This window comes from Nicotiana tabacum, chromosome 20, assembly GCF_000715075.1.
Source record: "Nicotiana tabacum cultivar K326 chromosome 20, ASM71507v2, whole genome shotgun sequence".
NCBI classification, from domain to species: Eukaryota; Viridiplantae; Streptophyta; class Magnoliopsida; order Solanales; family Solanaceae; genus Nicotiana; species Nicotiana tabacum.
This window is the reverse complement of record NC_134099.1, coordinates 49486837-49500063: the sequence shown is the minus strand read 5'-3', so window position 1 is coordinate 49500063 and position 13227 is coordinate 49486837. Positions and strand designations below refer to the sequence as shown.

General features: G+C 39.0%; 1 long non-coding RNA gene across 1 annotated transcript; it reads right to left on the bottom strand.

Moving 5' to 3' along the window:
- Nucleotides 1-2978: 2978 nt before the first annotated feature.
- On the bottom strand, nt 2979-7758 carry LOC107830701 (uncharacterized). The gene is made up of 2 exons (XR_001658191.2): nt 7265-7758; nt 2979-4695 (listed from the first exon to the last, which is right to left on the bottom strand). It is a non-coding gene; the product is annotated as an uncharacterized LOC107830701 (long non-coding RNA).
- Nucleotides 7759-13227: the final 5469 nt, after the last annotated feature.

Below are 13227 nucleotides of genomic sequence, written 5' to 3'. Positions count from 1 at the left end.
TTGCTTCGAAGATCTTGCCAGCTATCTTTTCCAAGTGGTTCACTGTGATCTTATCAGGAACATGTGCCTCATTCAAAATATTCATCAAGACCCTGTGATGTTCATCTGAATGTATTAGCAAAGACAAAAGAGAAATCTGAGCTGGTGTTTTCCTTGACTGCTCCACAATGGAATAATCCTGCACTTTCATCTTTTTCAGGAACTCCTCAGCCTCTTCCTCGGTGACTGATTTCATTATTGGCATTTGGCTATCCTTGAATGGTCTAGCTTTCCTTAATTCTTCGGGGGTGAAACATCTCCCAAAATGACTTAATCCTCTAGTTTCATTAACTTCTTCCTCTATTTCTTTTCCTTTGTATGTCACTATCACTTGTTTATATTTCCACGAAACAGCCTTGGCGTCCACCACTGGCAGCTGGGTTACTGGGTTAATAGGATCCCCCTTCACAACTATGACTACTTGGAATCCCTGGTACTACCATTTTTGAACTTTCCGGACGTGCCCCGATATCTTTCGACAACCCTTTCACGACCAACACTGGTGGTTTCGAATTGAGTAAACTCGGCTTTTCTGTCACCCCTTCAACTGTCAAGGGCATTGCTTTGGTAGAGTCTGGAGCTTTAACTAAATTACTTTCACTGGCTCGAATCATCATGACGGACTTAGAAGACTTCTCGGGCTCCCCATCCTTATTAACTATTTCAATCATATGTGTCTCTTCATGGGCTGGCAAAGGGTTTTGGTTGATGTTTGGCGCATCTGGGCTTTGGACTATAATTTGGTTTGTATCAGTGAGCTTCTGGATTGCCCTTTTCAAATGCCAGCACTTCTCTATGTCATGCCTTGGAGCATCAGAACAATAGGCACACCTCAGGGAATAATCGAGGTTCTTTGGAGGAGGATTTGGTATCTTTGACTCAATCGGCCTCAAGACGTCCAACTGCCTTAACCTTTGAAACATTAGGGTTTTGGTAAAAGTTTGTTTTCACTACTACCTCTCTTTTCTATACTCTAGCCTTGATCGAAAATTTGAACCATTAGGGTTTTGGTAAGGTTGTGGAGGTGGATAGGCATTTTGTGGAGATGGGTAGGTATTCTGTGAGACTGGGGCACGCCACTGTGGGTAAGAAGGGGGTTGAGCATATGCCTGTGCATGGTGAACAAGGTATTGGGATGGTCTGACTGAGTATTGGGGGTTTTGCGAGGAAAAGTAATGTTGAGGTGGATTATATGGAGCTTGGGCATAGGTTTGAGGTCGAGGTCGAGGATGGGTGTACTGATTAGGTGAACCCCTCTAGCCATGCCATGATCCAGAAACAACCATAGCGACATCTTCCTTCTTCTTCTTGACTAACAAACTTTTGGTACCACTCTGGATTGCCTAGGTGGTTGCTTTTATAGCAAAATAGCTCATGATCTTACTCGACTTGAGCCCCCCTTCCACCATTTCTCCCATCTTTACCACAACATTGAAAGAATTACTAATGGCTGAGATTAAGTTGCCATAGTAAGTGGGCTCCAGGGCTTGAATAAAGTATTTAACCATCTCGTCTTCTTCCATCGGAGGATTGACTCGTGCAGCTTGCTCCCTCCATCGGAACCCGTATTCTCTAAAGCTTTCACTGGTTTATTTTCCACCTTTTTCAAAGATAGGCAGTCTGGAACAATGTCTATATTGTACTGAAAGTGTCGGGCGAAGGCCTGATCCATATCGTCATATGTGTACCACCTACTAGCGTCCTGGTGGGTGTACCATTCTAAAGCTGCCCCATTCAGACCTTGGCTGAAGTATGCCATTAGAAATTCATCTTTTCCCCCAGCGCCCCTCATTTTACTGCAATAACCCCTCAGATGAGCTACAGGGCCCCTATGTCTGTCATACAAGGCAAACTTGGGAATCTTGAACCCGACAGGCAGATGGACATCGGGGAACAAACACAAATCCTTATAGGCCAAACTCACCTGGTTTCCCAACCCTTACATATTTCTCAATGATTGCTCCAGACTCTATACCTTCCTAAACATCTCTTCTTGCTCTGCGTTCTTGGGTGTTTTGTTAGTTTCAACATGAGGCTCAAATTGGGGAGTGTAAGAGTAAGGATCTGGGACATTGAAGGTGGGCTCCGATGCATAGTATTGGGCATCTGTAGCGGGGAATGCAGGCTCACTAGAGGATCGGTGGAGGGTAGCTTGTGGAGGGGGTACAAAAATAGGAGCAGATGTCGGAGCAGGGTATGAGGTTGTTTTGGCTGGCAGAGCATCAACAGTTTGGGCTGAAGTGCCGGGGTGGTTGTGGTAAGGGGTAAAACCAGGTACGTGTTGTGGGGAAAGATCAATGGTATTGGGCATCTGGGATTGATAGAGTGGTGGAATGCAAACAGGGTTTTCTGTGTAGTTGGTAGGGAACTAGGGTGGATGGTGTCCCTAAATCCAGGCATGATACATTTCTGCCATCTGGTGCTTCAACCTCCAGACCTCCACTTGCAATTCCGATTCCGACTCAACAATCTCCCTTGGTGGGTCTACAACTCCAGTGTCTATTTCTTGTTAGTCATGACTGTTTGACGCTTTGATCGGGTGTTGTATGGATGACTTGCCAGGATACCAACAAACTAACCACCTTCCTGAAATTAAATAAAGATAACAGAGGACAACAACACAAAACCACCACGTTAGCATTAGGGCATTTATCAAATAATAATATCACATTACGTGCAATGCACCTAGCAACAATTAACGGTTCTAAAATAGCTTTGAGGATCGTAGGTTCATAGGGCATCATCCCCATTTGCTCATTTCGATCCTTCCTTCTCTTTCTTTTCAAACACCTTTTATCCCTTTTTTCTCTTTTATCTCCTCTCTCTCTATCTCTCTCTCTCTCTTTTTTGAACCAAAAATGATTTGATCGAACCCGTTGTAGGTTGCCTACGTATCATATCCCTTATGAATCAGACCAAGTGTAGTTCTTGAAAAGTGATGGAAAATAAACTAAAAACAAAAGCTTTTTGGGATTTTTCGTTCAAAACTTTTTGATATTAAAATACAAAGAGAAGTATGATAATGAAAGACATGACAGACTCGACTACACTATGACAAACGCTGCCACTACCTAAAGGACTCAGTACTCCTAGACAAGACGCGAAAGTAAAAGACAATATAAGACAATCTCAAAACACCTAAATAGAATGACTCATCAAGCTGCTCTTTAATGCGACGGTCCTGACTGGGATGGTCCTGGGCAGTCCGTCATGCTCAAACTCTGTAACATGCCTCGTAAAGAAACACCGATGCTGGGAATAAAGGCCCTGGCGTGTGCCCCCGTATCCTGAAGGCTGACCGTAAACAAATACTAGCCATGCTGCTCCACATTTGCTGCCAATCCCGCTAACTGAGACTTTATCAACTCAAGCTTATCCCAGGGATCTTTGTCCGATGCCTCCTCAAAATTATCCGTCTGAACTGCCCGACCCCTAAGTTGTGCTGGAAATGGGGTGTTAACCCCTGGCGGGACGGACTGTAACCAAATCAAGTACTCCTGAGTACACTCAGGCCTCCCAACGTCCTCTACTAATGTATTTTTCTTCATATTCTTTGCATTGTTCCAGTATTGCACATACTTGATTTCGTCAGGCGCCTTTTTGCGAAAATTCATGATGTGCCTACGAAGATTCAAAGTTGGAGGATCCTTTTATCTTCTGCCCAACTATCGCATTACCCTAACGGGAGTAAACAACCTGACACACTTGAGTCCTATCAGCATCAGGAAAGGCTGCATGAGGCACCCTACCAAGATATCATCCAAAGGTAGCTAAAGGTAAGCCCAAAAACATTCCCATTTGTCCTCAAACCAAGGAACTCAATCCAAGCTGTGACGCCTACTGGGTATGTAAACTTAGGAGATTTCATCCTACGCTCAATGCATACCACCCGATCCCTCAAGGCACAGTCGATGGGACAAAGTAAGGAAGCGGTGTGCAAATGCTCCATCATCCACAGTTGTAGCAAAAGGTTACTTCCCTCAAAATATCTGACACCTCCCCTAACCTCACTCAGGGATCGGTACAACTTTTCTAAGATCATCGGTACAACGGTAACGATTTTGCATTGCTACTAATGAAATACTGCCATTACCACTGACTGCAGACGGGTGCTAATGTGCCTCTCATCTAATGGAAAACCCAATAATCCTAACAAAGCAAGGCTGAAAGCTTCGAGGCGATGTCTTTCCCACTTCACCTTGGTTGTGCAGAACGCATCCCAAAAGACGTCAAAACTATCATGTGGTCCAAACCTAGCAAATAAATAATCCAAGGATATCCAGGATTGCTCGAGACATTTTAAATGCTTATTATCTTTCAGGCCCAGGTCGCTGAGTAATCTTGTCCTAGAGTGGTCTCGGGGAAGTATCATGTCCTTGCCTATATAGCTTAAACGAGTGAGACCAGACATTTCCGCCAAGGTAGGAGTCATCTCACACTCTCCAAATCTGAAAATCAAATTTTGCGGATCCCAATAAGTCAGCATCGCCTCCACTAAGTCTGGGCAAGGTGTGATATCAAGAAGAGAAGTTATGGTGCCCAATTTCTGCATTAACTCATGTTGCTCTAACAATGAAAACATTTTCCACCACTTGATAAATTTCTTGGGAATCTTTACTACCATCAGCAGTTTGGATCGAATCAACGGGTCCATACCTGAATGTAGAGAACATGCTTAGCGACTCGGAACACTACATGACACAACAACATTTCCTAGTGGACAAATGCAAAACACAATTAAGCTATATTTTGCAGATTGGCCTAAGTGGCTGAAAGTGACTATTAGTGCAAACTTGACAAAGTTGACCTCTAATACATGAAAAATACTCCATTTAAATCTTACATGACTCCAACATCTCAACAATCATGGCTTTAAAAATTACTTTGCGGAAATTGACCCTTTTTTGAAAAAATGGCCGATATGGCCAAATGTGGCTAGGGGCGCAAACATGACATGGATGAACCTTAAAGTGATATGACACCGAGTTGAAACTCAAGATCCTAAGACATGAGTAATTGAACCACTTTTGCGAAAATAACCCTATTTTGCAAGAATGGCCGATGTGGCCAAAAGTGACTAGACATGCAAATTTGACAGGAATGAACCTTAGAATTGAAAGGACACTTTATTGTAGACTCAGGGCATTAGGACAGGAGATAACAAACTATTTTGAGAACAATACTCCTATTTTTGCAAAAACGGCAGATGTGGCCAAATATGGCTATACATGCAAGATTTGGCTACGACTCCGGAAGCCAAGAACCTAGGACCTACTAAGAAGACCGGACACTATGTGGGTTGCCTACGTATCCCGCCCCAGAAGACGAGTATCAAGTTCGCGTAGTTCGGGAAGATGCACCTAATTTGAAAAAAACTATATTTTTTGTCTTTTCGAAAAATGACGAAAAATGTAAAAACTTTTGGATTTTCTTTTCATTTTTTTGAATTTTTGGAAAATTATGAGAAATGTAAAATCTTTTTGGATTTTCTTTTTCTCTTTTTTTGAATTTTTTGGAAAATAATGGAAAAGTGTAAAATCTTTTTGGATTTTTCATTTTCAATCAATTTCTTTTATTTTTGGAAAACTATGAAAGAATGATGCAAGTAGGCCCTACTTTCTTCATTTTTCACCCTTCTTTCCAAGATATCGGTCTGCCAAATGACCTTTTTAGCCTCACAGATGCAACATTTAGCACATAGGATGATTAAATGTCATTTTGGGTCACGAGCCCATTTTGACAAAATTTGGACAGGCTTCCTACAAAGGGACACAGTACCTCGGACCGATCCCTAATAGGTCTAAATGACATGATGCAAATAAAAATGACCTAAAGGCTGACCTAAGTTTGGGGTTCACTAACAAGGCAATTCGGGGGAGCATATGGTCGATGGTGGCTGCTCAAGCTTTCCACCCACTCCATACGTCTGACGGCCCCCCTCCTAAAATAACGGTGACTCAATGAAGAGTTCATGTACGCGACACGTACTCCGAGACTTATTGCAGAAAGAATTGACCGGGTAATGCATATGATGACAGTTATAAAGCAGTAAACACATAAAGAAAAAACTGTAAACACATAAACAATTAGCAAATAACAAAATATAAAAACATAATAAAAATTAAGTAAAGTTAATGAAAAAACATAAAACCTCAACCAAATATTCTAAAATCCAATAAAATCAAGTACTAGCTCGAACCCGCAAGTCCATTCCCCAGCAGAGTCGCCAGAGATGTCACACCCCTTTTTTTTACCCTCTTAAAAAAATAAAAAGATTTTTGAAAGTGTGAAAAGGGTTTTCCAATTAGAACGTGAAAAAATTGTATTCAAAAGGAAAATAACTTAGAGTCGCCACCTGACTTTAATTTCCGGGTGCCAGGTCACCGTTTTTTTAAATGATTTTTCCTTTTAAAACACTTTGGACTCCAAAACTAAGTCTGCACCAGAGATTCGGGTAAGGGGGTTCATTTGAATTGGGGAGAAGGTGTTAGGTACTCCCCAAGTCCCGTGAGAGTCACGGTTGCGTACATGATCAAATTGGATTTAAAGAATACTCAGACTGAGGTAGAAAAACACAAACTGAAATAGACACACAAAAGGCTCGAGGTCGTCCCTACCCTAAAAAAGGGAATTCAAAAAAATAAAATAAAAATATTAAAGTTCTATTCTACGCTTCCTCGTATCATCCAATCTCTGGCCTTCATTTACAGAATACTACGGGGCATAGCCCGAAATAAAATATATACAAATACTCCGGGGCATTCCCCGGATAATTTTAACTAAAGGAACGACCTCTCTCCTCAAAAACCAAACAAAAATACTAAGGTTTGCCTACCCAAGTGTTAACGGCCTAGCATGCTCCTAGCATTCAACGAGTATCTAATAATAACGAAATAACAATAAAACATGACATCTCCTGCCTAATTATCTTAAACCCAATTCAACACCCAAAACAGCAAAAATGCCAATTTTCTTCACATTTCTTTTAAGAGCCAATTCATAATGTTGCAAACACTTTCAATTAATATTCCAAGTTAATATCTCATATACCCATATTCAAAATTAGATTTAACATTGAGGGGACTGGTAACAAGAACGAAACAGAACTAATCATTAATTAAGAGGAAAGAAAATTGAGGTCAAAGCATGGAATCTAACAGAAAATAATCACCATAGCAATTAATCATCCAAAATTATAAAGATGAGAGAATAAAATATAGATGACCTTAGATGAAAAACTTGAATCCGCAACGTTGGACCAGACCGTCGAAGCGGAGAATCCCAAACAACACCTCAACCCAAAACACTCGATTGAATGGAAAGCTAATGACCACTACTTCGCCGAGCGAACTTGATGGGTCGAACCTCACCGGAAAACTCGAAAACCCATAGCGGTGAAAACTTAAAAGTGAGTTTGTTGGTGACCAGATTTTACAGGTGTTTGGATGTGTTGTTAATGAAGGTATTGGCTTGTTTTTGGAGATTGTTTAGTGGAGGTTTACATGGTATTTTAATGGCTGGTTTCCATGGCGAGAACGTGAGGGAGTAGGAGATGGTCTGCGGTGGCTAAGGGTTTTTTTGCTGCTAATCTCGCCGTTTCTGTTCTCTGTAGATGTCTGTTGCCTCCCCAAATGTGGGTGAAATTAATATATGTCTAAGTTTGTTTTTTCAAATTCTTGGAGAAAAAGAAAGGTTTAACCCCCCAAAATGTGTGGTCCCATTGCAATAGGTAAAAGCTGCCAAGTATTTGTGTGTGAGAATAAAGTGGAGTGTGTAAATTAAATTGCCATGTACAGTATATCTAATATGATCAAGAATTGAGAGGAGATGACCACTTAATTTTCAATTGTTTCACTTTTGTTTCTTCAATTTTAGTTATTCAAAAGTAGTAAATAAGAAAATAAAAAAAAATTAACTATTCTATCGTAAGGACTAAAAAAAGATATTTTTTCTTTTCTTTTGATATAAGGGTAAAATAGCAACAAAGTTAAGAAAATCTTAGTATCATAAATCACGTTACTTCTCTTTTTCATTTAAGATTTTATCAAAAGTAGAATAAATCAAAAATAACTTGACAAAATAACAAGTAACTTAAGTAAAGGAAAACTATTTTTGTAGTTTTTATTTTTGTGATAAAATAAAGCAAAAAAGATTAAACCTAGTTAAAATAGCGATATTAGACCTAAACTAAATATTTAAATGTTAAAATATGTAAAATCTTGGGGAGGGTCAAAAATCACATGTCTACATATTGCATGCTGTTACTCATCCCTTCCTATCAATCCCACAGAAATTTAGGACTCCTATCCTAAAAGGGGGAAGGTTCTAGGCAGACCCTCATGTTTAAAGGCAAAATACTGTGCAACAAATAAGAACACATAAGACTGCATTTAAGAGAGAAAGCACAAAAACAGATAGAAGGCTCAGATACATCTCGACAAGTAATGCACATAGACAACATGACTCATATATAATTAAGGTCTGAATTCAAATCCTAACTAGGTATCGAAGTGATAACAAAAGAACCAGATTTATTGCATGACTCAGAAAAGAAGTCTGAATGAGGCTTGCCTACTAATTTTAACATGGTGGCAATTAAACAAAGACAGTTCTGTTTTTTATTTTAAAGTTGATTACCTAAGGCTTGCCTAGGAATAAAATAATATGCAGTAGTTATTCAGAATTATTAAAATAGTATGGAAATTATTTTACCCTAAGAGCATGTTGTTCTAGTTGATACGAATGCAAAGATTATTACCAATTTTATTCAGAAAACATCACAATGTGCGAAATTTTTTTTATTACCTTTTCATGAATCAGTAATCAAATAGGCGTCTTAAACAAAGTGCAACACAGGATCCTAGAACATGATATCTAATATGCACATGCAAATGACAGTATTGTTAAAAAAAATGGAATCCCTAAGGCATGATTTCTAAATGCGCACAAGAGTTGCAGAATTATTCAAATATGACTTCTGAAAGTAAAAGAGTAACATCTTTTATGCCAATGTTGTTATTGTCCTAGGAGCAGGATTTCTAAGTGATAGACATAAACATGGATTAGTGATGGATGAGATGTTGAAGCAAGAAAACATGGGCCCTAAGAGCATGATTTCTAATGCATGTATGAACCCTAAGCATGGCTTATATTGCACAATTAGCAATATAACCCTAATAACATGTTTTTCTACTATAGCATGCATATTTACCCCATCCATTTTCACTAGCCACCCCAATACTTATTTGCAACAAGTTATTGCGGACCAACAATGAAATGAATTACATAAGTAGCAATGAAAAATAAGAAGTTACACTATAGGAAGCCTGATTAGGACTTCCTCTCTGAGTTATGTAATCAATCACCTCAAGTGCCAAGATTGTTCCATAGCTTTTCCTCATATCTAGGTGTGTCAGAGTTCCCTAAGGACCTCAAGAAATCCGGGACAGTGCTCACACCCAGATTTCATGGCGAAGACAGAGTAAGTGCAGTGTGGGAAGGCCAACTTTCATGTGTCCAAGTTCAGAGGGAGCTCAGGGGTCCCAAGGCAAGGCTCACATAAAAGGAGCAGAACCTAGTGGTATAAGAGTATAAGTGAGAGTACTTGACATAGATTTAAAAGAGTTGAGTTGGAAACAGTTTTGAAAATGATTAGTTTGAAATAAGTTTGCAACAACAACAAAAGAGTTGCTTAGGGAAAAACAGTTTTGAAAGGAGAAGGGGATAGGAGAACCAAAAACTTGGAACAAGCCAGCACATACAAAGAACAAGTTCAAAGAATAGTACAGTTTTAGAAGTTACAATCAGGGAAGTAGGGGTTAGGGACATAGAGGGCCCAAATCAGAAACACATAAACATGGCTGAGAAAAGATGCATATAGACCAGCAAGTCCAGAGAACACGTAGGGACTGATTGGTCTTCAGAACACAAACAATTACTTCAAAGAGTTAACAAGGGAATCATGCTTGAAATTAGAATAGTAATAAGACATAGGGACAGGGTATGAGAGTAGCTGTGCAGGGGTCTATTACACATAATTAGTCATGACTTAGTGTTAATCAAGTACAATAGGACACATACTAGTTATGGGACATAAACATGAACTCTAGTAGACATGCTAGTTACATTTGAACAAGAGAGGGCAGAACTTAAGCATGCTGAATAAAGCAATAAACAAGAAGGGCATTTAAACAACATGAGTGATTAAGTAAGTGCAGAAAGAGACGGGGATTGACAAACAATGGGGGCACAAAGAGTTGAGTTTCAGAATTGAACTAGGAACATACCAGTTTAGGAAGCAAATTGCAAAAAAGTAAAGCAAGTAGAGTTCCACAGTCTGGCCTTGGCTTTCAGCCGGCTAGACAAGCACTAGCCCAAGTAGCAGAGAAAGAAGAGAGAGTTTCTGTGTGTGTGTATGTGTATGTGTATTCTCCACTATTGTTCGTGTCCTTGAGAGGAAGAATGGGAGTGTATATATAGAATTTAAGGAGTAGAACAAATAAGGTAAAGAGAATCAGAGTTCAATCAATTAAGGATCAAGCAACCAATCACAGAATCAATTTCTATAGAGAAGTCCAGGAAAGACCCCTTTAATTGGGGAATAGTCAATTAACAATTAGAATAGGGTTCAATTAAGGTAATAGATCAAAACCATACCATATAGGGAGTCAGTAAGATCCCCAAACTATTGATAACTAATTAAGGCAAATATAACCAATCAAGGTCCCAAATAAGGAAACAAGTAAAATCCCAGTACACACTGATTTTAACAGGACAGTCATTCGAATCAGTAAAACAAATCTTGGAGAATACTGATTTTAACAAGAAAGATTGCTCAAAACCCTACTAGAAATTAATCACGCAAGGATCCCGAAGAATATTGATTTTTTTAATAGGGAAGATTGTTCAAACCCCAAATAGAATTAGTTAATACATTGGGTTGACAGAAAAATAAACAAATAACGGAGAACAGGTTAAAGAAAAAATCAGTGCAACAGACAGAAACATCCAGAATTCACGCATATATAAGAGAATCATTCAAGATAGTGAAGAATACTTAGCTTAAACATCGAAAAGTTAGAAAAATCTTTGAAGAAAAGTCTGATATGAACCCTAATTTCAAAAAGAGTAAACGAAGTCGAAATAATTAATCAAACCAAGAGATTTTAAAGGAAAACACCCAATGATACTGAGTAACTACAGATCTATAAAGATTTGAGAAGATTCGAATAATAGTGAAACTAGGGTTTTCAGAAAAATAGTAGAGATGAAGAAAAATTGGTTAAAAACTCATGGATATACCTAGATCTAAGACAGATCTAAAGAAACGTGGAAAATCTCAAGAGTTAGGGTTTCAGAGAACCCATATAAGATGAGAAAATCTTAGAACGTTACCGATTTTAGCCAGAAAAGTCATTGATCACACTTGAACAGTCATGGATGGCCGGAAAATGGTATGAAAGACCATGGGTAGTCTCTCGGAGAGTTTTGAACAATATTTGGTCTAGATCTCTTCGATATCCTTCCATGAAATCACAAAAACGAGCAACCAGGAGACGTATAAGACAAGTATATGTCTCAAACAACCATGAGAATCCATGGATTGAGTGAGGATCGGAGGGATTAGGGATGGTTTTATGTGGCGGAGGCTAGGGTTAGGTTTTGGTCGTAGAGAGGATTGGAGAGGAAAAGGAACGAGGGAAGCGGAGTGTGGCGAGAATGAGAAGGTTTGGGGGGGGGTCGTTTGTGATTAATTATGGAAGGAAATAATGGGGACCGTTGATCTGGGAGATCAACAGTCGAGATTAAATGGGTAGGTGGGTTTCGAGGTTTGGGATTGGGTCCGGTGGGTTTGTTAATTGGGTTGGGGTCCGTTGGATTTAGGCTAGAATTGAAAGCCAATTTGGCTATAAGTTAAATAGCCAGTTTTTCCCCATTTAATTTATAGAAAAGAGTAGATAATTTCTAAAAATAATTTAAAAATGCTAAAATTATTTAAAATAAATAATTAGCAATTTAAAAATATATAATCCAATTTTATGCATACATAACATAATTAAATATTAAAAGGGCTAATATTGCAATTATGTGCAATTTAGCTTTAAAAATACTAAATGTAATTATAAAAATATATAAAAATTACCTTAGCCATATTTTGGCATAAATACAGAAATCCAATAGATGAATTATCAAAAATAATAATTTTAGAAATAATTATTGGGGATTTTATGGATAAAAAGGGAGAAAATAAATCAATGCAAAACCTTAAAATTATGGAAAAGGTAATAAAAATCTTGGAAATGCTTATATATGCATATATATGCTATTTTGAAGGTATTTTTCCTATTGAAAATATATAGGGAAAAATTGAGCATCAACAGCTGCACCTCTTTACCCGGGAAGGATGAAAGAGTTGTCGGATAAAGATATGATGGCCAATTTTGACCGAGCGAAACGGTTTGAAGCAGTTTAGGCCACACCTTGGCTTTTGAGTTGCCTGCATATCCCTGATTTTACAGGAATCAGGCCGTATGTAGTTTAGGATCCAACAGCGGAGTATACCGATGAAGCGATTTCAAGAACGGACGCAACATCTAGGGCTAGGTGAGTGAATGGTTTACGGGAATGGTTAGAAGAACTAGAGCGGAACTGCTCTTGTTAAGATAGCCATTGCTTGCTGGATTACCTGCAAATAGAAGCAATACAAGCGTATACTGTGCATAAATTTAAACATGATGCAAATTCCCGTTGGACCATGAATGTTGTCTTTGGACGGTTAGGAATGACGTCCTTAGACAATGATGTCCTAGGCCATGAAGCGTATGATAAAGGATTCACAGTCCATGAAATGATGTTCTCGGGCTATGAGGATGGTGCCTCCGAACCATGAAGCCTTTGAATAATGATGTGCAAAAGATTGAAAGAGATCCTCAGGCCATGACATGGTGTTCTCGGGCTATGAAGATGGTGCCTCACAACGATGACGCCTTTGGATGAGTTGACAATATTTCATACCATGAAGGATACATTAGTATGATGCAGAGAAGACACAGGTTAGTCTTGCGAATTGAAGGGCAGAGCTTAGCCCGTAAGAAAAGAGAGATGAATAGTGCTTGGGATAGCGCATTTAGTCTCGGAAAGCAGAATGGTAGCCTTATGTATGTTGGAAGGTGGAATGGTCACCTTATG